The following is a 24,712-nucleotide window of genomic DNA, read 5'->3' as shown; positions in this document are numbered from 1 at the left end:
GGAGTTTCATAGTAAGGATTCCACAAACAGCCTTAACTCTAACTTGTGCCTATCCACCAACCATCCCTTTACTCCTAACGGAGCTACTTGAAACACTGAAAGATTCTCAGTGAAATTTCAAATTTTGAAATCAGCTCTACCTAACAACTCTACTGCAATACCGTCTGTGTTTCCTATAGGGACCACAAACCTTCTTCATACACACTCTAATTACATATCTATAAACCACATTTCACTCATCTCATGTGGGTCAATAATCCAAACACACACTCCTCTGCTTTTCTTGGCCATATATTGAGATTCTCTCCCTACTCCTCCGTAAATATTCCACAAACCACAATATCCAGATACACACTTTCACTTTCAGTTGGACAGCCCAATTGCTCATTCACTCTCCAAAGTATGTTGTAGTCCCTGACTCCCCAGAATGTCTCTGACACAAGCTCCTGACTCTTTGTGATACCTTCCCAGGCAGTTCTCTGTGTTGATAAAAATCACAGACCCCAACATGCTCTGGAGGTTCTTTTGTCAGGAGAGCCTCCCTGCGCGTTGTAACACATTAACCTACTGAATACCCAAGGCTGGGTAGAAGGACTGTTATGATTGCTGGAAACCCACAACTTTATCAAAACAGGCAAATACTAAAGTTCAACTTCTCACCCTGCCATTAGGCATAAGGAAACTTCTCCTTTTGGAACCAATCTAAACTTTAGGATTTGCATTTAGTTGGATAAAGAATTGGACTGATTAAGCCAGTTGCCAAATATGGCTCCACAAATTTTCCCATCAGCCCTGGGAGATTTTCTGTAGAGAAATTCCATCCAACACATCCCAGTAAAACACCATTTGTGATTAAACTGGGTTCTACAGGTCTAGAATATTCTAAAGGTGACATGCAGAGGTTGTTGTTACAAGTCTCTGGAACACATTGAAATCTTTTGGGCTGAGTTTTTGAATGGGGACTGGCAGATAATTGGAACGGATTGCTTGGAAAAGCAGTTGGAAGTAAAGATAGCCAATATACTGGAGGTTGGATTTGGGCTTTTAGTTCAGGAGATAAGCTCTAGAAAAGGAGGAGTGGAAAACTCTGGGAATACATAAATTCTGCAAGGTGATTTTCACCTCAGAAAAGAATTGTAAGGAAGATCTGTATGTCAGGTATAATTATCATTTTAAATTATTATTTTTTGTGGCCAAAACCATCTTAGGCACTTCACAAAACAAATGAAGATATGATTCTTCTGTGAGAAGGAGCAGGTTGCACACCTTTGTAAATATGGAAGCCATGTTATAAGAACATAAGAAAGGCCGTACCGGGTCAGACCAAAGGGTTTGGTCGGCGGGTTTATTCACAATAACAACTTGGTATTAGGCTAAAGTTTCCATCTATGATTAATCGGACATTGGTATTTGTTTCCTGTACATATTATTCCAATTCTTTTGAAATGTTCATTAGTGTGTGTAAATAAATTAATCTTTTGCTTAGAAACCCAGTTAGAATGTTACATATTGTGAAAGGATACCAAAGAGGATAAATAGCGTAAAAAAAGTCTGCTCTCAAAACATGCTATGTTAAAACAACAGGATGGAACTCATAGATTCCTGTTCTCTGAAAAGCCATGAACACACTGTATGGGGGCAGTGGTAATACAAGAATTTGAAAAAGAAACCCTCCTGCTTATGGAAGGATTCAGCAGTTCTGGAGACATCTGTATTAGCTAAAGCCAGCAGGGCATTTCATTCCCTCAATATGCCATTGCTGCCTTTTAGAGCTGTACAGACAAGCTGATGCACATCCATAGCAAATTGAAATGCAGTACTGTGGGAGAACGTACTTATCTATGATGATACTTACTGATCTCCTTCTGGCAATAGACAAAAATCAAGTGTTCATGCTGATTTTATTAGTTCTTTCAGCAACCTTTGATACCATTGTCCACAAAGTGCAGATTGATAAGATGTGGACACTGGCAGGGATAGACAATTATGCTTGACTGGTTCCCTTCTCTTACCCCTGAGAGTTCCCAGCAGATTATACTGGGGAACTGTTCATCTACTCTGAGCTCTTGCATGTGCAATTCTGTTACCCGCACCTTCCCCATTCTATGTTTGGCTGTTAGAGGATAGTTTGAGATTCTTTGGGCTATGACTGCAGCAATAGAGCTGGCCAGAACTTCATTTCCAGTTTGTGGGACTTTCACATTTTGAAAGTTTGGTTTAATTCTGATTTGGAACAAATCCAATTTTTTCAGAATTTCCCCACAAACTAGAAATTTTTAAAAAATTGTTTAGGAAACAGACACAGTGTTCCTGAAGTGAATGTGTTTCACCAGTGCTATTAAGTGACGGGCAATGACAGAGACAAAAATAATGTAAATACCAGTGAGTTGCCCAGGCTTCCACAGTCTGCAGGTTTTATCAACCATGTGGACTACACCCACGGCTGTTGATCCCAGGGCTTCCAGATTCCTAGACCAGCTGCCTGGGCTGCCAGACTCTCTGGGCAGGTGGCACCTAAGCTTCTGGTTCTGAGGCAGGAAACCTGGAATCTCTAGGGTCCCTGGATTTGGGGCAGTTTGCATGATTGAACTCAAGTAACAGACCCCAGAAGCCCAGAGTCCCCAGCCTCAGGGCAGCCACTTGGTGGGGCTCTCCCAGAGCTGTGGACCCTGGAAGCCCTGGGGTCCCTAGGTCAGTTCACATGGCAGATCTGCCCTGGAATCGTGCACTCTAGAAGCTTAGGTTCCCCAGCAGCCTGCCAAGCCAGATGGCAGGAATCCATCAGAACCCTGCCTGAGGTACATTGGAAGTTCATTGAACTTGACATGTTTCTACCAAAAAAAAAAAAGTTGGGTTTCATGAATTTTCTGACAAAGTTTTATCAGAAAATTCCTACCCAACTTTAGTCATCAGTCTTATGACCTTGCTCAGCTGTATGCTACTATTTCACTTGATCCATATGATTTAGTAATTTGGCTCTCACTGCCTACCAGAGATGTGGGACTTTGTGAGAGCTACTTGACTGAATCTCAGTCCAGGTCAGTTACAAGTAAGATTAGTGGGCTGGCAAAGAAAACAAGCTGAGGAAATGGTGGAATTAGTTTTGTCCCCTGCTGTTAATTTTGCCCTCCTTTTGCTATCAAGTTTCATAATCTAAGGACACTATTGGATCATTCTGAAGACACCACTGAAAAAGAATGTTTCTTTTCATCTGCTCTTGGGTAGAAGTTTCTTACTATTTGTAGCAAGACCCACAGCTTTTATCACTTCCAAACTGAACTGCTGTAATAATGTCTACATGCTCTTAGAGCACAGTGGACTGCTCTCTTCTTACTCAGCAAAAACTTCCCAAAGGAAGCATATTATAGCTGTGTTCCAGAATTTGCACTGGCTTCCTGCTATCCCTTGATAAATGATTCAACTTTTCTCTTAACTGCTTGAATAATTGTGAACCTCCTGCCAACTGTGCCCTAACCAGAGTCCTGCTCCCAATCCTCCTAGTTACCTCTACAAGCACCACAGATCCTTCCAGTTACCTTATGTTCTCTGCAACATATCCTCTGACCTTCCATCCCTCACCCTCCAACCTGTAATTTCTCCCTGGTGTGCCATTACAAATTCCAAGTAGTTACCTAATACTCCATAAAACCTTGTCAAACTAATGCCACCCAAGCAGCTGCCAAAACCACCTCTTACCCTGGCTCTCTCCCCCAGCTGCTGAACTTCAGTACCCACCCTTGACAAAATACTCTTGCTCAGTGGTTCCTAAACTTTATTAATTTATGAATCGCTTTCTTAAAAAAAACTGATGTCTGAAGTACCACATGTAAACATCTCCTTTTTGTATGCATTTTAGACCTTAGGTTTAACTTCAGTATTTCTGTACTGAGGCATTTATTTTACTAAAGAAACATAAATGTTTGATTCTTATACCATTTGTAAACATCTCCGGTTATTATATTGTGTTTTTTGAATCTTTTGATTTAAAGTAGCCATTATTATTAGTCTTGTGTTACTCAAATTACAAGAAAGAGTTATAAATGACATCTTGATATATTTTTGTATGCTACTGAACTAATCAATGGTTTGGCTTGTTAATTTGTCAAATTTAAATTAAAGTTCTTGCTAATTCTTATCTGGTTTATTATTGAAAATGAGCCAAGGTCACTTAACTTACCATTTAACAAAATTTAAATTAAAAAACAATGATACATTTTGAGTAGCTTTTGGAGAAAAACTAAGTGTGCCATTAGTGAGGAGGATGTGCTTCCTTCAGAGAACAGTTACTTTATGACAAGTGAGATATTGGTGAGCTTCAGCCAAATGTCTGGTTCAACATTGAGATTCATCCTATACTTGTTTTTAATGCTGATCAGAGAAAAAGCAAAAATAAAACCAAAAAACTAGTCTTCTTATCAGCCAAAAGTGGCAGAGCTGCACTTTGTTGAATTTGAGCTCAAGTCCACCATCACATGATAGGCCAATTAGCTTCTCTGCAAAGTGAAAGAAAAAGCTATCTAGCAAAGTATGTTCTATTGAAAATGGGTCCCTGATCAGCTCTGTTTTTATCACCATCAGGAAAATATTTTGTAAGCTTGGTGACCAAAGTCAGGCAGTGTTCTTTTTATGTCAGCAATAAGGTCAGGATGAATTTTCAATGGAGAATTTTTCCAAGGTTGGGAGTGATTAGCAATTTCCCTTCTCTTTCTTGTGCTATAAACTGCAATTTCTTCATCATTGCCCTTGTTTCGTCATGTAAGAAGGGCATAGTTTTTAGTCCCTATAAACTGGTAGCTCACTGAGGTGCAAAAACCAAGTCAGCTAAATAGGCTATTCTTGACAGCCATAACTCATCCACAAAAATCAATCAATATACACATTCAAAACTAAAATCACTAAGGAAAACTTGTACCTCGGAATGGAGTTCAAAGAGACTAGTTAAAATCTTCCATGCAATAGCCATCTCACTTCTGTCTGGAGAAGCTTTTCATGATCATTGCCTATTTCATTGCACAAAACTGAAAACAAAAACGTTCAATGCCTGTGCTTTAATACAGCTGATCCTCTTCAAAATAGGATATAAAACTACATTCAGACTGACAGCCATTCGTTGGTAACTAGTGCCTCTCTACTTACTGCAGGATTCATTAAGTTAGTATTAGGTGCCACCACTTTAATTTTTTCCAAAACACTGCCAAATTTTCCAGTCATTGCTTGTGCACTGTCATAGTGCATACTGATGTGGTTATGCCACTCCACACCATTTGCTGTGATACTCATTTAATCTGCTAAAAATTTCTTCTGCCATTGTATATCTTGATAGACCTTCACAAAACAAGAACTCTTCTTTAACTGTCATTTCTGATTCAAACCTTATATACATAAAGAAGCTGGAGAAAAACTTGTAATATCAATACTTTAGTCTATGTATTGAACTTACTCTGTTTTACACATTTTATGAACTTTTCCTTTACTTGAGACAGCAGGTCTTGAATTCTTCTTGATACACTGTGAATTAAAGAAACAACATCAAGCTGTTTGAAACTATCCCTAAGAATCAATGACAGTGTCTCTTGCCACAGGTAAGACAAAAGTCTCACCAATTGTATGAGGGTTTCCAATTTGAGCAATCCTCAAGCTTATGTGGTATGATGCTTCTAACGCCTTCACATTAGTGCCAGTGAGGTGTGGTGTTGTTTTTTGGATGTCTTGCTCTACACTTATCTTCCTCCTTAAAAAAGGTTTGTCTATGTAAAAGGCTGTGCTTTGTATTAAGGTGATGTTGGAGTAGTGAAGCCTTTACTGAATGATGGTCCATAGAAAATAGAGCACTAAAGCGCTGGTCACGGTCATCACTCAAAGTAAATCCAAATGATAAGTAGCTGGGATCATACCATAGAACAATCTTATACTTATTGCTTGGAACAGGAAACCAATCAACAATACCTAAAATCTCTGTTTTTTCCCCACTAGGTCTTGATTTACACTCCTGCCTATATCCTCAAGAGGCCCTGGTTGAGATCGGGGGGGGGGGGGGGGGGGAGGAGGGGTTGAAGCTACTGCTAGTTAGCTACTTATCTGTAGCTGAACATCACAATTATATTTACAAATATGAACAACTTCCACAATCGAGTGAAAACTGAAACAAGTGATACCAAAGCACTCAGATGAATGGTCCGAAGGGGGAGGATTTCTGAGTACACACAAACTCATTGAGCCAAGGCCTAAGCCACATCCCTGGAACATGCCTGCCTGGCTAAAGGTGGCCTGACTGGTGGAGATCTGTATAGGGGAAGCTAGAAGAGAAGGAAGGTTGACTGGGGCAGTATGGGGGCCCTGGATGCTTTTAAATGCTGGGGAAACTGTATAGGGGATCCTTCCCCATTTCTAGGAAGAGGTTCTGATTGCAGCCAGTCATTGTTCTGCTGCTGTAGGGCCAGGTGGTTCTCCTTAGTCCTGTAACCAGGCTTTTATCCTCTCGATCCAACTGACCACCCCACCCACCAGCTTCCCCGCAGAGAAAAGAGTGAATTCCCCAGGTGATCCCTGCCTCCCCACCCTGCAGGGGCCAGGCTGTAGCCTCTGTGGGGTTGGGAGAGCAAGGGGTGCTCCTGCTCTGCAGCAACTTCCTTGGATGAGGGGAGGGACTTTGATCTTGGGGTTCCCTGGGGCTGCAGATTTTTCAGGCACTTTGAAGCAACCCTGTCTGCATGTATCTTTTTGGAATGAGAGGTGCTCTGGTGCAGCAATATGGAGCTTTGTGATTCCTTCAGTGTTCAAGCTGTGCAGCTTGGGCCAGGCTGAAGGCTAGGCCTAGCATAGAGCCAGCCAGCTGTGCACCAGCTGAGAGTACAGTGCCCATCTTCATAGCCACAGTGCATAACACACCACTAAATAAAACTACTTTGCCACCATGACTGATGAGTGTCATTCATCATTATAACTGACAGTGGCCAGAAAAGTGCATCTTGGCTCTTGGACATTTTCTGGTGCACTACTGTGCACATAACTGTTCATTTGAAACTGAATTTTTTTTGGCATACCACTTCCAACACGTTCACATGCCACCAGTGGCACATGTACAATTTGGAAACCCTTGCTCTAGCTGCAGCAGCCACCTACAACCATACTGACTAAGAATCTGCTACCCCCATGAGCTGTCTAATGCTTCTATCTAGCTCTGACTAAAGCGAAGCTAAAAACCTTGAAGAAACTGTCTCTTCTCGTTATATTTCTAGTATGTCCTACTTCTGATTTTTTTTTTCCTATTGAAGCCAAGACAAAAATAGTGTTCAACAAAAGTTGAGATGAAAAGCTTCCGTATTGCACAGAACAATTGGTGACAGCCAGGATGTAACATGCTCTCAGCGTTTAAAGTATTTGCACTACAGTTAATTACTTACTGTGCTATTCACTTTGCATGAACCTCTTGTCTCAGTAATTGGACACATCACTGGGTGAGCTGAAGTTGTAATTTGCTGCTCCTGACTACATTTGCTATGTGTAGTCTGTTAGACTCAGTCTATGACTCATTGGGATCCAGATTGGTTTCTTCTATTCAGAGAATTTCCTCTGCCTTTGTCCCTTCTCTGCATGGATGTCTCTGATTTTGCACCCTGTATTTTTAGTTTGAACACTTTGCTCTTACTCTGCAGCTTCATTACCTCTTTAAATGACTATGGGCAGGGTTCAGAGAGATTTTGATGGTTTAACAATTCTGGGGTCTAGCCTGCTGTTGATGGGTGTGTAACTCATGTTACTGTTAATAATGAAAGTGAGCTTACATTTCTATAGCACCTTTCATCCTGAAGGATCCCAGAGCACCTTAGGAATTATGGACCAGATCTTCAGCTGGGGGAGACCAGCATTGATCTGTTAAATTCAATGGAGCTACACCAACTTACAGCAGAAGAGGACCTAGCCCTACATGATGTAGACAGGAATAATTTCACCTACCATTATAATACAACCACCCTGGAGCAAAATGCAGCAGCTGTTTGACAGCACACAGCAACATTACATAACAATTTAGGACAAAGTGAAGAGGAAGCCCATATGTAATTAAGGGGAAATTAGAGATGCATGATGATTGTTTGGCCCATAAGAAATGAGATGATGGTCTCACTCAGAGGCATTTTGGGAGAAGGCAGTGTAGGGGAAAGGTGCATAGCTGCAGCTCATGCTCAACCTGCTCTATGATTAGATAGAGAACTTCATTCTTCAGGGCTGACCAGCTGGCACACTTGATGAGCAGTATAGTTTCTTCAGAAATAAAAAAGCTGTCTAGTTCAGTTTTATTCCTCCTGGAATAATCAGGTGGTGCCATATTTTGGGACATGTTGGATTTAATCCGTAACTTGTTATCTTTAAGAAGTCCTTTGTGGATGGCAGGCTAGTACAGTAGGGTTTTTTTCTGGGTCAAGAAATAAAATTTGAATAGTTTAAAAAAAAAAAAAAAAAAAAAAAGAAAGTGTACTGCAGCAGAAATATAATCAGGCTTCCAGCCAAATGGCTTAGTAGACTTGAAATGCTTATACCACATATGCATAATTATTCTTCAACTCCTGTTAACAGTAAATGGAACAGTTGCTACTGATCATTTTTTGTTTGCAAGAGATTAGCAGTGAATATTTGTAGTCTAGAAAAGGCAAACAGCTGAAAGGGCTTTGGGGTTTCAGGATCCTTTTGTTATTCTAGGTGTAGACAGATAGCCCTCTTGAAGGGGTTACAGACTATCTTCTGGACCCTTATCCCCTGATTTTGCAAAATCAGCCTGATTTTGGGTTGAGTGATGCTTCCAGCTGGAGGGTAGTTCCCTACCTAGACATTTGTTAAGAAGGGACTGCCTACTGTTCCAGGCTAGAAACAGAAAACATCTAAATATTAAGGTGTATACCAATGACCCTTCCTCTTAGAAGATTAGCATGTGTGATATACCCACCTAATCTAAAAAGATAATCTCTGGTAAAAGCTCCAGAGGAAGAAGAAAACACTCAGAGTCCTTGCCAGTATAATCTGAAAGATGAAGTGCTTCTTGCCCCCATATCTGCTAATCAGTTTAGCCTAGTGATTCAGAATAACAATCACTATAATTAAAGCACCAAATCCAATTTATACCACAGATACACAGACTGGTTTTATTATAGAAGCCAAACTCTTTCCACTTTTTTTTTTTTTTTGGTAAAATTAAACTAGTGTCTTAAGAGGAAAGTGATTAAGGAACATAGTTGGTGTTCAGCCTTGCATGGGTGAGCGAGAGAGAGAGCAAAAGGAACCTTCCCAATAAGCCCTGACTTGTAGTCCTTATACTCTCCTGAGTGCATGGACTGCTGAAAACCTATCTTCCATGCCCCTCTTCTAGCCAACACTTCCAGTTTGGGGGACTTCACTGGCAGAGGGTAGGTCCTCTCTCCCCCCAACCCCACACAACTGACTTCTTGCAACCCCAAGCTGTGGGCCGATATTGACATAATCCAAAATCAAATCTAGTCAAAAAATTTATTTCATGTCATTCTCCCACTAATCTTCTTCACTTGTCCCAGGTACCTCAAGTATGGTTTATTACTTAGAGAGCACACACTGGAAGAAAATTTTCATTCGTTCTGAGTCTGCAATTCTGAGCAGTGTTGTAAGCTACTTTTGATATCAACATCCGATGCTTCTCCCTCAAAGAAAACTGCCTACAAGTTTGTGTAGGGTATAAATGCCAAAGAGAGGAATGCTGAGTTGTCTCCAAGGAGAGCTGCAGAGAGAGGAAAGTGATCAAATGAAAATTTAGGAATTTTATCCTGATATTCAGCCTAACAATGAGGTCTGCTAGCCTTTGAGAGAGGACTTGTGGAAGGCCCTTCACTTGGGTCATTTAAAATTGCACTGCATAAAATAAATGCAGCACTCAAGCCTTCAGTGCAGTGAAATGACTGATTCCATAGATATTTTCCACTATTGACATCTACAGACAAGGCTTGGAAACAGCCAGTATGCACATGTATGTCAGAATGGCACTTCTCTAAACAGCAGTGTTTTGCACCACCCCTTTTTTTTTGCTCCTTTTCACACAACTGACCAATCAGCCACTGGTGTATTCAGAAGTGCAGCTTCCTGAGACTGGCATAAGAGCCCAAGCTTTGGCAGCTGCTTCCCTGCCAGCTGGCAGCAGAGGGAACACACCCAGAGAAGGAGCTGCAAGAACAGGAAAGCTGCTGTGGGTGCCATTTCCTGCCAGCAGCTTCTGAGTACCTGGGAATAGTGGCAGCTGCCCAAGAAGGGTAGTCCACCCTATTGCATGACACCAGACTCCAGCAAGGGATGCTAGCGCACCTCAGTGATGGCCTAGTAAGAGACCCCAAGATCCCACTACAAGGCCCCTGACCTTAGTGCACACCACTGCATGGAATCCCAGAGAGGGATATGAAGCCCAGGGAGTGACCCTAGTACACTGTCACTGGTATCTATGAGTTTTGGTGTTCCTTTTCTATTTTGTCTAGATGCTGTGCCCACAATGGTATCTGCCCACTGCTATAGTATCTTGAGCATGCTGGGGGTGAGTGGGCAGAACACCATCACCTATTTTTTTCCTTAATGTGGTCTCTGTTGACACGGTGACTATCTCAATATAGTTAGTCGGACTGAAAGTACTCCAGCAAAGAGGATGAGAAATAGCTATTTCAGAGACATTGGAAATTAGTTTCCTACAATAAAGAAAGCAGAACACAAAATGCTTTGGCTAGATCAGTGAGAAAGCACACATCCTTAGAAGCTTTAACTTTAGGGTCACACACTGGGTTGCTTCCATAAAAGGAGTATATTGCACACACCAAGGGCTCCCCATTTCCCCCTCACAAGCTTCCTATGTGCCACCCTCCCATCTCCTCTATTTCAGGTATTCCCTGAAACTTCCCCCACTGTCTCCATTGAGTGGATCAGGGGCTTAAGTTTTGCTGCTTTCAGCATATTGTGTTCTAGGATAAGTGAAGGAGTCTTTTTATTTAAATGCATATTTTAAGAGATTATCCAGGATGCCCACAGGTAGGAGAGGAACTCATTTTAGTAGCAGTATAAATCTAAATAAGTATAAGGTTGGAGACAGTGAACGCTTCTACAGCATCAGCTGCTGTTGTCACTTGGCAAGTCTACAGCAGTGGTGTTAAATGCCTGTGCTGTGGGCTAGATCCAGCATGTCTGATCAAGACTTCCTTTCAGTAGGATTTTAGCCTTCATTGTTGTAAAGAAAACCTTCCCAATACGAATGGAGTGTGAATTAATGGCTGTGACGTTGCACTCCATATGCTTTAGGAAAATATGCTTATGAATGTGAATATGATGTAACTGGAATATGCTCTGTGCAAAAGGTCTCTTGTAAGGTATCATTACAAAGCTTATAATCTACTTAGTATATTCATCCTATTTGTATGCATGTATCATTCTTGTATCTGAAGCTAGAAATATGAAGTATTACTCTGAGGTCCTATTGTAATTATGCAAAGTGCAAGCCATTAATGGTGGTTTAGAATCTTGATGGCTCCCATTGACTAGGACAATTGGTTGTGGATGGTTTATTTACCTGCAAGCCTTCCTGTGTACATGTGGGCCAGCCTGTGAGTAATGAAAAAATGAGGTCTTACAGTGACAGGTGACCATGTCACCTGAAAATGAAATCCATCTGAAATCTGGTACTTTTCCATTTAGGGGAAGGGGGGGGGGAACCCAGATCGACAAAAGAGTCCCACCTTGTGACAGAGCTATAAAAGCGGGTGGAGCAGCACAAAAGAGGCTGCCAGTCATGAGAGAGCCCCTGTTTTCCACCTAAGATGTCTGCTGGAACTAACAAGGACTGTACCAGGGGAAAAGATTGGGCCCAGACTAGGAAGGAGTCTAGTCTGTGAAAGAAGCTTATTGGAACATCTCTGAGGGTGAGATATTACCTGTAATCTGTTTCTTAATTTATTAGGTTTAGACATGCGTGTTTTTGCTTTATTTTGTTCTGTCTGGGATTACTTGGAACTACTTAAATCCTACTTTTTAGACTTAATAAAATCACTTTTGTTTGTTAATAAACCCAGAGTAAGTGATTAATACTTGGGGAAGCAAATGGACAGATATGGACAGCTATCCGTGTTAGAGAGGGCAGACAATTTATGAGTTTACCCTGTATAAGCTTTATACAGAGTAAAATGGATTTATTTGGGGTTTGGATCCCATTGGGAACTAGGTGTCTGGGTGCTGGAGTCAGGTAACCTGCAGCACTGTTTTCACTTAAAGCCTGTGGCTTTGGGTGTGTGGCCCAGACCCTGGGTCTGTCTTGCAGCAGGCTAGCGTGTCTGGCTCAACAAGGCAGGGTTCTGGAAGTCCCAGGCTGGCAGGGAAGATGGGCTCAGAGGTAATTTCAGCACATCAGGTGACAGTCCCAAGGGGATCTCTGTGGCCGGACCCATCACAGTGGCATCTGTCACAAGCAGACAGCCTGAAACAGCAGCTCAGGATTGCTAAACTTCCTTTACTCTCCATTTCTTTCTTTGTGGTATCATCACTACTTGTGACACTTTACATTTAAACATTAACAATCTAGTTGCCAAAAACTTTAGGAGATGGAGGAGGGAACTGGGAGTTACTGTCAGGAGGGAAATGCAGAGGGAAAAGGAGAAGAGATATTGAGACAGGGACTGGAGAGGGGAAACAAAAATAAACCAAAGAAAGGAGAATGGGAAAAAGAGGAAAAACAAAGGGGAGAAGTAGAGAGTGGTCATAAACGGGAGCACATGAGTGCAAGAACTAAATGTGTAGTTTCATTTGTTTTATTTAGTTGCTACATAAAAGGCATATTCTTTCTTAGAATTATTTAAACCTCCCATTAACATCAGCAGGAGATCTGCTGTGGACTCAAGGCAGTCTGTAGTCCTAAATTTATATCACAGCCCATAGAATATAATATAAGTATATGAAACTTGGCCTTATCCACTCAATGACTTGAATTCTGGTATCATCTGCTTTGGTTGAAGAGTTTGTCTCCTGTTGCTTTCCAAGCAGCTCCCACTGATGGAAAATGCTAAAGGACTTGGGCATTTCACTTGGACTGGGAGTCTTTAATTATAGTGAGGTATGAAACTACAACATGGCTGACTAGAAGGTCAAAAAGTGTCCAGTAGAAATATGGCCTATGTGACTGTTATACTCAGAGTGTTACGCACCCTGGATGCCAGAACAGATATCTTTTGTCAATGTCCACAGTCAGGCATTAAGTATTGTTTTCCTGATCCAGGCCAAAGAGTCTTTCTCCACTACAGCAGCTTAGTGTGAAGCTGTACATTAAAATGGGAGGGAAAGGGAGAAAATTGACTGAGTTAAAATCTTCTGTAAACAAGACCTAGTGAGCTCATCTTGACATTCAAAGGATTAACATTTTCAGTTTGTGTAGCGATGTTGTGTCACACTGGTATCATGCAAGTATCCCATCATATCAAGCAGAGATTCAGCCTCTTCCCCGTGTACAGCTTGGGGACCGTGTCTCCTGAGACTAGATAAGAGAAGAAAGCCAGTTGCTGGTAAGTTTATGGTCAATAACACAATCCTAGCTTCTCCAGGCTAATGATTCCGTATTTCAGAATAAAGGGAGAACTAGCTAAATCCTCTGCATGGCTGAGGATTACTGAAAACTGGCTCCATTGATGTACTGAAGGCAGAAACTGCAATGCACAACTGCTTCAAAGTAATTACTTGGACATTTTTAGAAATGTTTGATCATGTCCGTGAACGTGATCCCCATAGCTGTATTGGAAGTGAAGAAATACATGAAAACATGAGAATGGTGCTTAGGGGGACTTCTATAGATAAGCTTTTTTTGGGGGGGAAAAGGCAGTCTCATTTATAGAGCTTCTCTGCCACAGACTGACTTGTTGCATCTCACAAAGCGTGCAGCTGGGTAAGGTCTGGTCAGTGCTTGGCTGGGAATCTACAAGGAAATCCAATTGTCCTGCAAAAGGTGACTCCCCAGCACAAGTAGAGGGACCTCTTTACTGCGGCTTCTGCCAGGATTAACGGGATCTGGAGAATAAATAGAAGCAGGGCCCCTGTGACTTCAAATTTGCATGTGCCATTTTGCACCTGTAATTATTCGTGAGCTAAACTAACAAAACAGTATTCAGACACCTAACTACCCGTAATTCATTGTGGGTGCAAAACTGAAGGTCTTGTTAAGATTCTGGCCTTATGTATCCAGCCTTCCTTAGTGTGAGGGAGAATCACTAGGAGGCATTAAAAGTGAACAGTAAGAAAATTAAAATAGGGAATCCTGTAAAACTTCTTTCCACCTAAATTCCTATCCAGAGCAGGAAAGTAAAGGGAAAGTCTGCCAACCAAGTATTTCCAGGAGTGGAGTAAACTGATCAAAATGCTAACTCCTTTGATGTGGGTCTCAAGCCTTGCAGATTACAAGCCACAGAAGGATGGACAGACGGAATAATGCTTATTCTGAATGCTTCACTGGTCTGATGCCTTCAACTAAACCTCCAGGAAGTCAGAAACCCCTCTGTCATAAGACAGCGCCATAATAATTCAACTTAAATGACTTACCACGCTAAAAAAAGGGAACTGCAGAACATGGGAGCTTTGGAAAAATGCATTTCCCTCTTACGGTCTGACTTCGTTCTGTTAACAGCAAATGCAGTGTACAAGTGCAGGCTTAGCCTGTGTAACAGGATGCCTGACTGAAGCATACCATCCTAGTACAGGAATAGGAAAGCCAGAGGGTGAAATAGAATGATTTATTTTCCTGAGTGTAGTGGTCTGGAAAATCAACATAATTAGTTTTCTTTAGGAAGCCTAGTCATTTGGGGTCACCTTGATAGGACGACAGTTTGTGTGGTATGTTTTTTCTTGATAGGCTCTCTAGTTGTGCCTAAACTCCTAAGAATAGAAGAGACAAAGAAGACAACATATGGAAGCTGCAGAATGTACATTTATTTTGGAGAGGGTACCTGAAAGGTGTATGATGTGTCACCTGATCTATCTCTTCCATAAGGAGATTGCAGGTTTGGAGATGCAGCTAGAGACTATGGTTGGATTTAGAAAAAAAAATGGGATTTGAGCAGACAGAGGGAAGGAGAGTGAAGGCTGAAGGAAATATCTCAAGACATGCAGATGCATGCTGGGTAAGAGTACTGTGAGGGTAGACTTCTGGATGAAGAAAGGGCCCCACGTGACTATGAGAACAAGGTAGAAGGGAAAAAAAAAAAAAACTTGCTAGCAAAGGAGAAATAAGAGCTGAGGAACAGGTCCGCTGAGGTGGAAAATGAAGGTGAGAGGCAGGCAGTAAGAAGAAGAGATGATGGAGATAGCCAGAGTTCAGAGCCTTAGGAGGATAGAGGGTGACTCACAGGACATTGCAAGTGACAACAGAAGACAGGACAACTTACGGCTAGAAAATACAGAAGGGGGAGGCTGGAGAATCATACCAACACCAGGAAGAGGTGGTCTGTGTGATTGGGGACGCTGTTAAGAAGAAAAGCAGACTAGGGTGACCAGACAGCAAATGTGAAAAATAGGGACGGGGGTGGGGGGTAATAGGAGCCCATATAAGAAAAAGACCCCAAAATCAGGACTGTCCCTATAAAATTGGGACATCTGATCAGCCGAAACGACACGGACCTGTCACCAGAGTTGATTCGGAAAATAGAAGGGTATGTTGTCTGCTGGGAGCTAAGATATGGACAGAGGCTGAAGAGGATCCTAATGGGAGCAAGAAAGGATCCATTGATTAAGAGATGGAAGCTCAGGTGATCTTCAGTGGGATTCTACTTGTCCCTAGAGAAGGACTGCAAAAGGCAAAACAAGATTAGGCTGATCAACAGATGGCTCAGGCAATGGGTGTAAAGGAGAGCTTTGGGATGTTTGACCACTGGGAGGCATTCACAGATGGAGGACTGTTCTCATGGGATTGAGGTTGGTACAACAGATTAAAACAGCTTTAAACTAGGAATTCAGGGGAGATGGTTGGGAGATTCTCATGTAGTCTCCATGCCTGGTTTGAATATTGAGCAGGAGCAAACAAAAAACACCCTCACACTCCCCCCTTCCCCCCCCCAAGTAAAAAAAGGATATAGTACTGTAGGCCTGTTAGTTTGACCTCAATTGTATACAAGATCTTACAACAAATTTTGAGATAAGTAATTAAAAACCAAAGTAAACAGTAATCAGGATAAAATGTACCATGGTTTTACTAAAGATAGATCTAAGACTTAATCAATTTTCTAGACAAGGGAAATGCAGTAGATCTAGTCTACCTGGATTTCAATAACACATTGCTCCAGTTCCCCCAACATAATCCGTGGGCCACTGAGCATCGGATTAATAATGAGGTGCAATTTAGAACAGCCTCTGTGCACTGAAGCATAAAATGGACCCCTGGAAACAAGACTTTTCTCCATGGTAGTTCAGTGTAGTCCCTTTTACAGATGGCTAATTGTGCAAAATAGTTTTCAACAGAGAAGAGCCAATAGCTGGTGATTCATTCTGTGATTGAGATACCTGCCTACTTCATGTACCTTCTCCTAGCAACTTGGTTTCAGTGGTCTCTGCCAGGCCAGAAGGAAGACAGACTTGAAAGTGAGAACTCTAAGCCTTGTGCATACATACACGCTAGCTTGCAGATTGACTTTAAGAGGAAGAATTGCTCCCCATGAAATTGGAGGAATAATGCTCATCATCATGACAGCACAGCATCATAGTGCTATAACTGCCTCCTGGTGTTCCTCACTTCCAGAACGGGTCAATTCTTTCTGATTTGAAGGTTATTAAAGAGCTCAGGCAACATGAGATCACAGCAGTGCTACTGACGAAAAGCTGAAGTACACGGCCCTGCCGGATCCACCATCTGTGCCTCCACAACTCAGTTTTCCCTGCTTCCCCTCAGGCTCTTTCCATGCCCCCACATCTTCTCTACCATCACTTTGTGACCCCCGCCACCCGTGTTTCATGTAGTTCCCCCACCCACCCAAATGCTTTCCTTGCATCTGCCTGGAGCGCCCTGTACTACCAACCCACTCCATGTCTATTGCACTTGCCATGCCCCCTGCATTCCTGGCATCCACAGCACAGTCACACTTCTATTTTCAACTCCATGGTTCATATTTTGCTGAGTTCAGAAGTACGAAGTACAGTCAGTGATGGATAAAATCCCTGAAAAGGTCAGGGTGGGATTAATAAAGAGCTGTTGCTAGAATTTTTGACAACCCTGCATAAGAAATAAATGCCAGTCTAGCTAAACACCAGCATAAGTACTTCTGAACTTGCATTCCTTACACCAGAATCACACAACTCAGGGTCTCATGATAAGAAATACAAGTAGTATAGGGCTATTGCTTCCATTTCTCCTGACATACAAATCACTTTTCTGCTGCTCCTGAAGTCAGTGAGTAGTGACGTCTTCCTGTCTTTGTTCCCATCTATCATACCAGAAGAACTGCTAGTTTGATTACTGCTTCAGAGTTTTACTGTAGACCTTCCCCAAGGAGAATTTCAAGCAGTGTACAAAGGTACAGCAAGCAACTGTACCAGACCATCTATGTGGACACACACCAGGCTAGGATTCTACCATGAGGTAACCGGATTACAAATTTTCTTAAATTCTGTAGCATAGATGCCCCCCTTCTTTTGATGTGCCTGTCTCTTGTCTACCTTGCTTATTTGTGTCTCTCCAGATCTCCTGACCCATCTTCTTTCCTTCCATCTGTCAGTTTTTCTGTCTCACTCTCTTTGTCTACTGCATTCTGTTTCTATCTTGTCTTTTAGGGCTCATCTACACATGGAGTTATTCCACAACACGTATTGTGCTTTAAAATTCACATGCCATCTTAATCTGAACCATCTAGAAGTGCAGACAAGTCTGTTTCTCCCTAAAGGCATTACAGAGCACAATGACTTACTTACATGCCTTGAAACAGCTTCATACAAGCATTCTCTCACTCTTTATCTGTGCGGTGAAAGGCAATGAGATGGATTGGTTTTGGTTGAAACATTTCCTCCACCTTCTTCTTGCTCCATCATTGGAAGCGGGACATAACCCACTACACATCTCTCAAAGGAGAAGCAGACAGCTTCATCGGTGCACCAGTAATTCTGTTTTCTTTTGTTCACCATCAAAGCGAGGCCAAGGAAAACGCAGGGGCTGCAGGCAGTGGTGCGATGCAACAGAGCATTCTCCTCATGGCTTGCCTACAGGGAAGTTAGTCCTCCACAAGCTACAGCGTGCTTGCTACTCTGCAATGACACTGTACATGATTAAACTCAAGTGCACAAAGGCACGCTTAGCACACAGTAAGTGTCCCCATAGAAGAGTCAATGCAGAATAGCTAGCACACCGTAAACTCACACTGTGGCTTGCTCAACTCATCTGTGATCCCTCAATTTGAGGGCGATCTCTACCACAGATTTACATTGGGTCCCAAGATGACTCAGGAGTCCAATCCTGGACCACAGATCCGCACACTGCCTGCTGGGAGAAAGTTCTTTTTCCTTCCTTCTCCCTCTCTTTTCAGCTTCAAGGGCTTCTTTTGGGAAACTGCTCCAATGCATTTTCATGGACCGTGATCTACGGAAGGACACCAAGATCCAGGTTTATAAGACAATTGTTATTCTCACACACCTTAATAGATGCAAAACTTAGGTGACCTACGGACAGCACCTGAAGAGGTGCCACCAATGATGCCTCTGAAAGATCCTTTGCTTCAAGTGGGAAGATCGGTGTTCTAATGCCAGCATCCTCATTGAAGCCTGTGTTACCAGCATTGCTGAATTCTAACTTCTCTGTGTACACAAGCAGGGCTTTGGAGCAGAGCCCGGAGCAGCTCCAGTGCAGTGGAGCTGTAGGTTTTTGCCTGGGGCTGGAGCGGAGCTGGAGCACAGCTCCAAAGCCCTGTACACAAGCCTGATCACTCCTTGCCATGAGTGATCCTATAGCAGGGGTGGGCTAACTTTTTGGCCCGAGGGCCACAAATGGATGGGGAAATTGTATGCAGGGCCATGAATGTAGGGCTGTGGCAGGGGCTTGGAGTATGGGAGGGGGTCCAGTGTACAGGAAGGGGCTCAGGGCAAGAGGTTGTGGTGCAGGAGGGAGCTCAGGGCAGGGGGTTAGGGTGCAGGAGGGGTTTGAGGTGCAGGCTCTGGTCTGGCACCACTTACCTTGGGTGGCTCTGGAGTGGCATTGGTGCGCAGTGGGGCTAATGCAGGCTCCCTGCCTGCCCTGGCCCTGCGCTGCTCCTGGGAGTGTCCAGCATGTCTGGCAGTGGCTCCTGGGGGTGGGGTGGGGCAGGCTGCTCTGCCGCACGCTGCTCTCATTTGCAGGTACCACCCCGAAGTGCCCATTGCCATTGTTCCCCATTCCCAGCCAATGGGAACTCTTGGGGGTGGTGCCTGCAGGCAAGGGCAGCGCACGGAGCCCTCTGGCCCCTCCTCCCCCAGGGGCCTGCAGGGGCATGGTGCCAGCCGCTTCTGGGAGTGGCGTGAGGCCAGGGCAGGCAGGGAGCCAGCCTTAGCCCTGCTGTGCCATGGGGTAGGCAATCCCGCAGGCTGGATCGAAAGCCATGATGGGCCGGATCTGGCCCGTGGGCTGTAGTTTGCCCTCCCTTGTCCTATGGGCATTTCTGCAAGATAGTGTGGTCCTGGAGGGGCACTCCACCTCTAACACCCTCCCGTCACTGCTAGTTCACTCAGGGTGTCCAGTGCACATGCTGCTGAGTTCACTCCTCAGACACAGATCTGAAAAATCCTCCTGGGTCGAGTCCAGTCCTGGCTATTGCAGGCAACCATATCAGACAATCCTGTTCATAAATTTATTGACTTCTATTTTGCCATTACATATGTCTTGCTGTAACCTAATGTGAACAGAAACACCTGATCCCAAGAGGGGGCAAAAGGTGGAAGTTAATGGGGAGCCATTCCACGGATGGAGGGACACAGGCATGGCCAGCACTCTAAGCAAACCCCATTTGGTGAAACCATATCAGATGCTGGCAGATGTGAGTAAAAGCCCCAGCAAAAGCCCAGATCCCTGTAAAACCAAGAAGGGAATGGGGATGCTGGTGGTGGAAGTGTTAGAGTGTCTGATATTTTATTGGGAAGTGATGTAACAAGTTTGAGCCAGAACTCTAGGTAGCAGAACAAACAAGCTAAGGGGAGGACAGACATAAGAGGCTCTGGTCTGTGGCAAAAATAAATGAAGTAGCTGGGAGAAGGGAGGGGGTTCTTCTCAACCCTGACCATGACACGGCAAAGCACAGGACACCTTCCAGGTGTGAGGGAGAATATAACTGGATCTGACTTGGGAGGAATTCTGCCCAATTCCCCTCAGTTTGTTTGAGTCAAAACTGTCTCAAGTGCAAAGCCACAGAGGCCAGATTCAGTATAGAGAAGCAAGTCCCCAGCCTGTCCTTACCATGGAGTGGACCACTGCAGTGGACCCTGACTCTCAATCAATCAGGTGGTAGGGTAGAGAGAGGAAATAGTCCTGGGGGAAAAGAATGAAGGATTGTCCCTGAAAAGGGAAGTGGTTCCTCCCATACAACTTAGCCGAGGTGTGGGAACAGACACAGAGAACGCACCAGAGGTGGGATGGGGTACCCGAATTCCTTCCCCACTTAACAGTGGGTAACTGGAGTCCAAGAATTATTGCTTGGCTCAGACCAGCTTTTGCAAGGGGCCAGACCTGATGACCCAAACTATTCAAGAAGGTGCTGGTGACACCCCCCTGGCACACAACCATGTGGCCGGCACATTAAGAAATAATAAATATGGGATCACCATCCTTCTCACTCCCTAGAAGACAAATGGGAAAAGGTGGTAAGTTCAGGTCCCACAAGATCTGGGTTAATGGAGGCATGTGAAAGCTTCCCAGGTACGACTGTGAGCATACCCATCCTGGTTGATGTAAAGTGGGGAGATGGCAGCTTTGGAGCTGCTCAGTGATAATTTGTAAATGCTGGCCTGGGTATTTGTATTTCCTGTATGACTGTTATACATGTAACTCAACCAGAGTTTGTCTGGAAAAAAGACAGACAGGAAGAAAAGGAATGGCTCAAGATTGACGAGGGGTGGCTAATACTTACAAGTTTTTAAGAGGACAATGCCAGAACAATTAGCTTGGATGATTTCAGCTCTGTCTTGAGCTAACTTGCAAAGTGGTTTGGACCAGGAAGGGTCAAAACCTAGGAACAAGAGCAGGGTTTAAAAGGGGGACACATTCTCAAGGCAGTAGTTGTTTGGGAAAACCTTACAGGTTTATGGAGAAGCTAGGCCTGCCTAGCTCACCAAAAGATGGTAGGGCTTCATGTATGTTTACATTACCTAAAGATAGATTTAAAATCCTTTCCCTCTAAAAGCTTTGTTCCTATGCTAAAAATAAAAAACAAAAACAACAACAGGAAGGCAGTCAAGTCACTATATACCTCTGATCATAAACTCCCAAAGGGAAGAACAGCAGGTGTGCAAACTCTGTTGGACCTGCAAGTTAAAAGTGGTTGATACACAGGTGCTGTAGCCCAGGTCCTACTCTAGGAGTGAGGGAATTGCAGAATTCCACTGTAGGCTAGGTATATGCATGAGGCTTGGCATCTGAGAGGTTCTACTAAGGACAACCAGAAAGGGGGTAGTGGTGCAACTAGCCCTGTAATGAGGACACTTCCTCTTGCCAAAATTCCTTCTGACTCAGAGGCACATATATGGTTGAAGCTGATTAGTCACTTTGAAGTGGACTTGGGGCAGACAAGACTACAGTATTTGCTAGTGGCAGTATATTTATAGACTGTGGGCCTGATTTTCTGAGGTCTTGCACCTTCTGTCATCATTTATATCAAAGCAAAGTGGGCGTAGAACTATCAAATCAGAATGGAGAATCTGACTTTCCATCTTCAACCCACACAGTGAGTTTTACTGTTTTAATAGGGACAAGAACCCCTACTCCCCACCCTTCCAAACAATGACTTCTTACACATATTTGCCCCGACCTTCTCTTGCAGATGGATCCTGGCATTCTATCAATTTTAATTCCTCATGATCTTCCTGTAACTTTCTGATACTGCCAACTGTAGGATTTTTCTGCTGGAATGCTTGAAGCACGTCACGGCCTTTCAGACATAGCTCTCCGCCGCATTTTTACTCCTAGCTGTCTCAACAATGTCAGGTTGTCACCATGAATAAGGGCTTTTGTAACACCTCACTGAGGAGGTGGTTTCTGCCTTTTAAGTTTCAGTTTTTAAAAAGTTTGCAGGAGGTTAAATCGGGTAACAACTTCAATAGGAAAACAATTTAACAAATGGTTACACAACTGTTTTTTCAGCATGCTTGCAAGATGTCAACTGGCTCCATACCGGTCTTTTAATTGATCTCCGTACATATAGCCACCCCCAGAGCACCTGGAAAAGATACTGCACTTTGCATATTATTTGGTTCTATGACTCTATGGCCTTCAAATAAAGCCATTAGAATTGCGGAGGCACCAGAGTTCCTTTCTGTGCACTAAACTGAAGCAGTTGCATCATTCCTGTTTACTTGTGAAGAATATTTTGATGAGACTGTATGTGAGATTCTCATTGTTACACCCTAACTCTTCTAATCTCCCTTTACCAGATGAATGACAACTCCATTACCTCTCCCACCGTTAGGCCAGCTGGATACTGGCTCTCCAATTAGAGACACTTCTCAAAGGCAGGTCTTCCTTTTATTCTCACCTCAGTTTATATAACATGGGCCTGGATCTAATTCATGGCTCTTCTGATCTTCAATTCTCTTGTCAAACTGGTTACACAAGAGATCCTCATCCAGCACAGGCACCGAAAAGAGGTGGCTTGTAACCTTGCTATTCAGGGGCTGCCAGAAGCCACCCTCACAGCCTTCCAGACTGCCCTATCTTGCACTTTTATTGCAATGACTTCCATGGATCATTGCAGCAGCACAGAAATCAGGGTACAAAGGACTGTCCTGACCGTCCCCCCAATCATCCCCAACACACACCTGGCTATTCCAAAATGCTCCCTGTGCCAGGGCCTCCTGCAAAAGCAGGGGACATAGAGACAGCTCTGACAATGCTAAGAGGCCGGCTGTAGGTCCTTTGGAGTCTCTTTGCAATGGCTTAGCCCTGCATGGCTTGTTTCTGCTGCAGCTTCAAGGCAGGGGCCATCTCTCTCTCTCTCTCTCTCTCTCTCTCTGTCACATTGTCAAGTTGGGGGAAGTTTCTCACATTTGTTCTCCAAAGCCTTTTCTACGCTAGTGTGCTATACTATTCTACCCAATGTGGACTGCCTAGCATATTTGTAACATACATACTCTATCATTTGCAGTAAGTTTTGCAGCAATGAGGCAGAGTTTTAAGAAAAAGACTTATTAAATATAGTGAAAGGCCAGTGTTACAGTACTGCCAACCACAAATATTCAGGAATAAGACCGCCCCACCACCATACAATTGGCTTTAAAAGCTTTTATTGTACTTTTGATCTTTTTAACTGCCCCTTCCTAGTGTGAGAGATAAATTATTGTTGCCAACTCTCCCAAATATATTAAATAGGCTTGCCAACTTTCTAATCGTACCAAACGGAACACCCTTGCCCCACCCCTTCCATGAGTCCCCACCCCTGCCCCACCCCTTCTCCATGGCCCCACCCCAACTCACTCCATCCCCCCTCCCTCCCTCCCTCTCCCCCACCCTCACTCACTTTCACCAGGCTGAGGCAGAGGGTTGGGGTGTGAGAGGGAGTGAGGGCTCCAGCTCAGGCTCTGAGGTGGGGCCAGAAATGTTGGGTTCAGGGTGGAGGAGGGGGCCCTGGGCTGGGGTAGGAGGTTGGGGTGCAGGCTCTGGGGTGGGACAGGGGATTGGGGTGCAGGAAGGGGTTCTGACCTGGAACAGGGGGTTGAGGTGTGGGAGGGGGTTTGGGCTCCGGTGGGCAGCGCTTACCTCAGGCGGCTCCCGGAAGTGGACGGCATGTCCGGCTCTTAGGCAGATTCGTGACCAGGCAGCACTGTGCACTACCTGCACCTGCAGGCACCGCCCCTGCAGCTCCCATTGGCCATGGTTCCCAGCCAATGGGTGTTGTGGAGCTGGCACTGGGGAAGGGGGCAGCACATGGAGCCCCCGTGGCCACCCCTGCGCCTAGGAGTTGGACATGCCAGCCGCTTCTGAGAGCTGCGCGGAGCAGGGAGCCTGCCTTCGCTGTGCTGCACTGTCAACCGGACTTTTAAAACCGGACATCTGGCAACCCTATTAAATCAGGTTATTTTGGCACTAGCTGCCTGAGGTAGAAGAGCTTCTAGCCTCTCTGCCATCCCCAACATTCTAGCTAGTTCTATAATCTCTCACCCCAATATCTGTTGTCCCCCACCTCACCTCTGTTCCTCTTACAGCTTCTGGGGTTCTTCACACCCCTAGCTCAGGCTGGAGCTGGGAGGGAAACTGCAGAAGGGTTCTCTTCCCAGGCCTGCTGTTGTATTGAGGGAGGGTGGAAGACAGACGAGTCATCTTATGGCTCAGAGGAGGGGAGGAGAAAAGAGCAGAGCTACACTGAGCTGCTGCACTTTTTCTGCTCCTTCCTCTGAAAATGGCATAGGCTCTTGAGGGAAGAGAGCTCTGCCAGCTTTTCACAGCAGCTCTGTTTAGCGGCTCTTTCCCAGGAGGCAGGGCAGTGCAGCAGCCAATCACAGGACAGGGTTGAAATGCAACAGAGAACTCTCACGG

General features: G+C 44.1%; 1 long non-coding RNA gene across 1 annotated transcript in view; it reads right to left on the bottom strand.

Annotated features, from left to right (window-relative positions):
• Nucleotides 1–24,490, bottom strand: part of LOC128836804 (uncharacterized) — a 51,496-nt gene extending 27,006 nt beyond the window's left edge. Inside the window, exons 1-2 of the long non-coding RNA XR_008444840.1 lie at nt 24,365–24,490; nt 5,441–5,508 (exon numbers count right to left, since the gene is read on the bottom strand). This is a non-coding gene — a long non-coding RNA (uncharacterized LOC128836804). The remainder of the gene's footprint in view (nt 1–5,440; nt 5,509–24,364) is intronic.
• Between the last annotated feature and the right edge of the window lie 222 nt (nt 24,491–24,712).

The sequence above is a fragment of the Malaclemys terrapin genome, chromosome 4 (genome assembly GCF_027887155.1).
Source record: "Malaclemys terrapin pileata isolate rMalTer1 chromosome 4, rMalTer1.hap1, whole genome shotgun sequence".
Classification (NCBI taxonomy): Eukaryota; Metazoa; Chordata; order Testudines; family Emydidae; genus Malaclemys; species Malaclemys terrapin.
The sequence above is the reverse complement of the archived record's forward strand: the minus strand, read 5'-3'. Positions and strand labels throughout refer to the sequence as shown.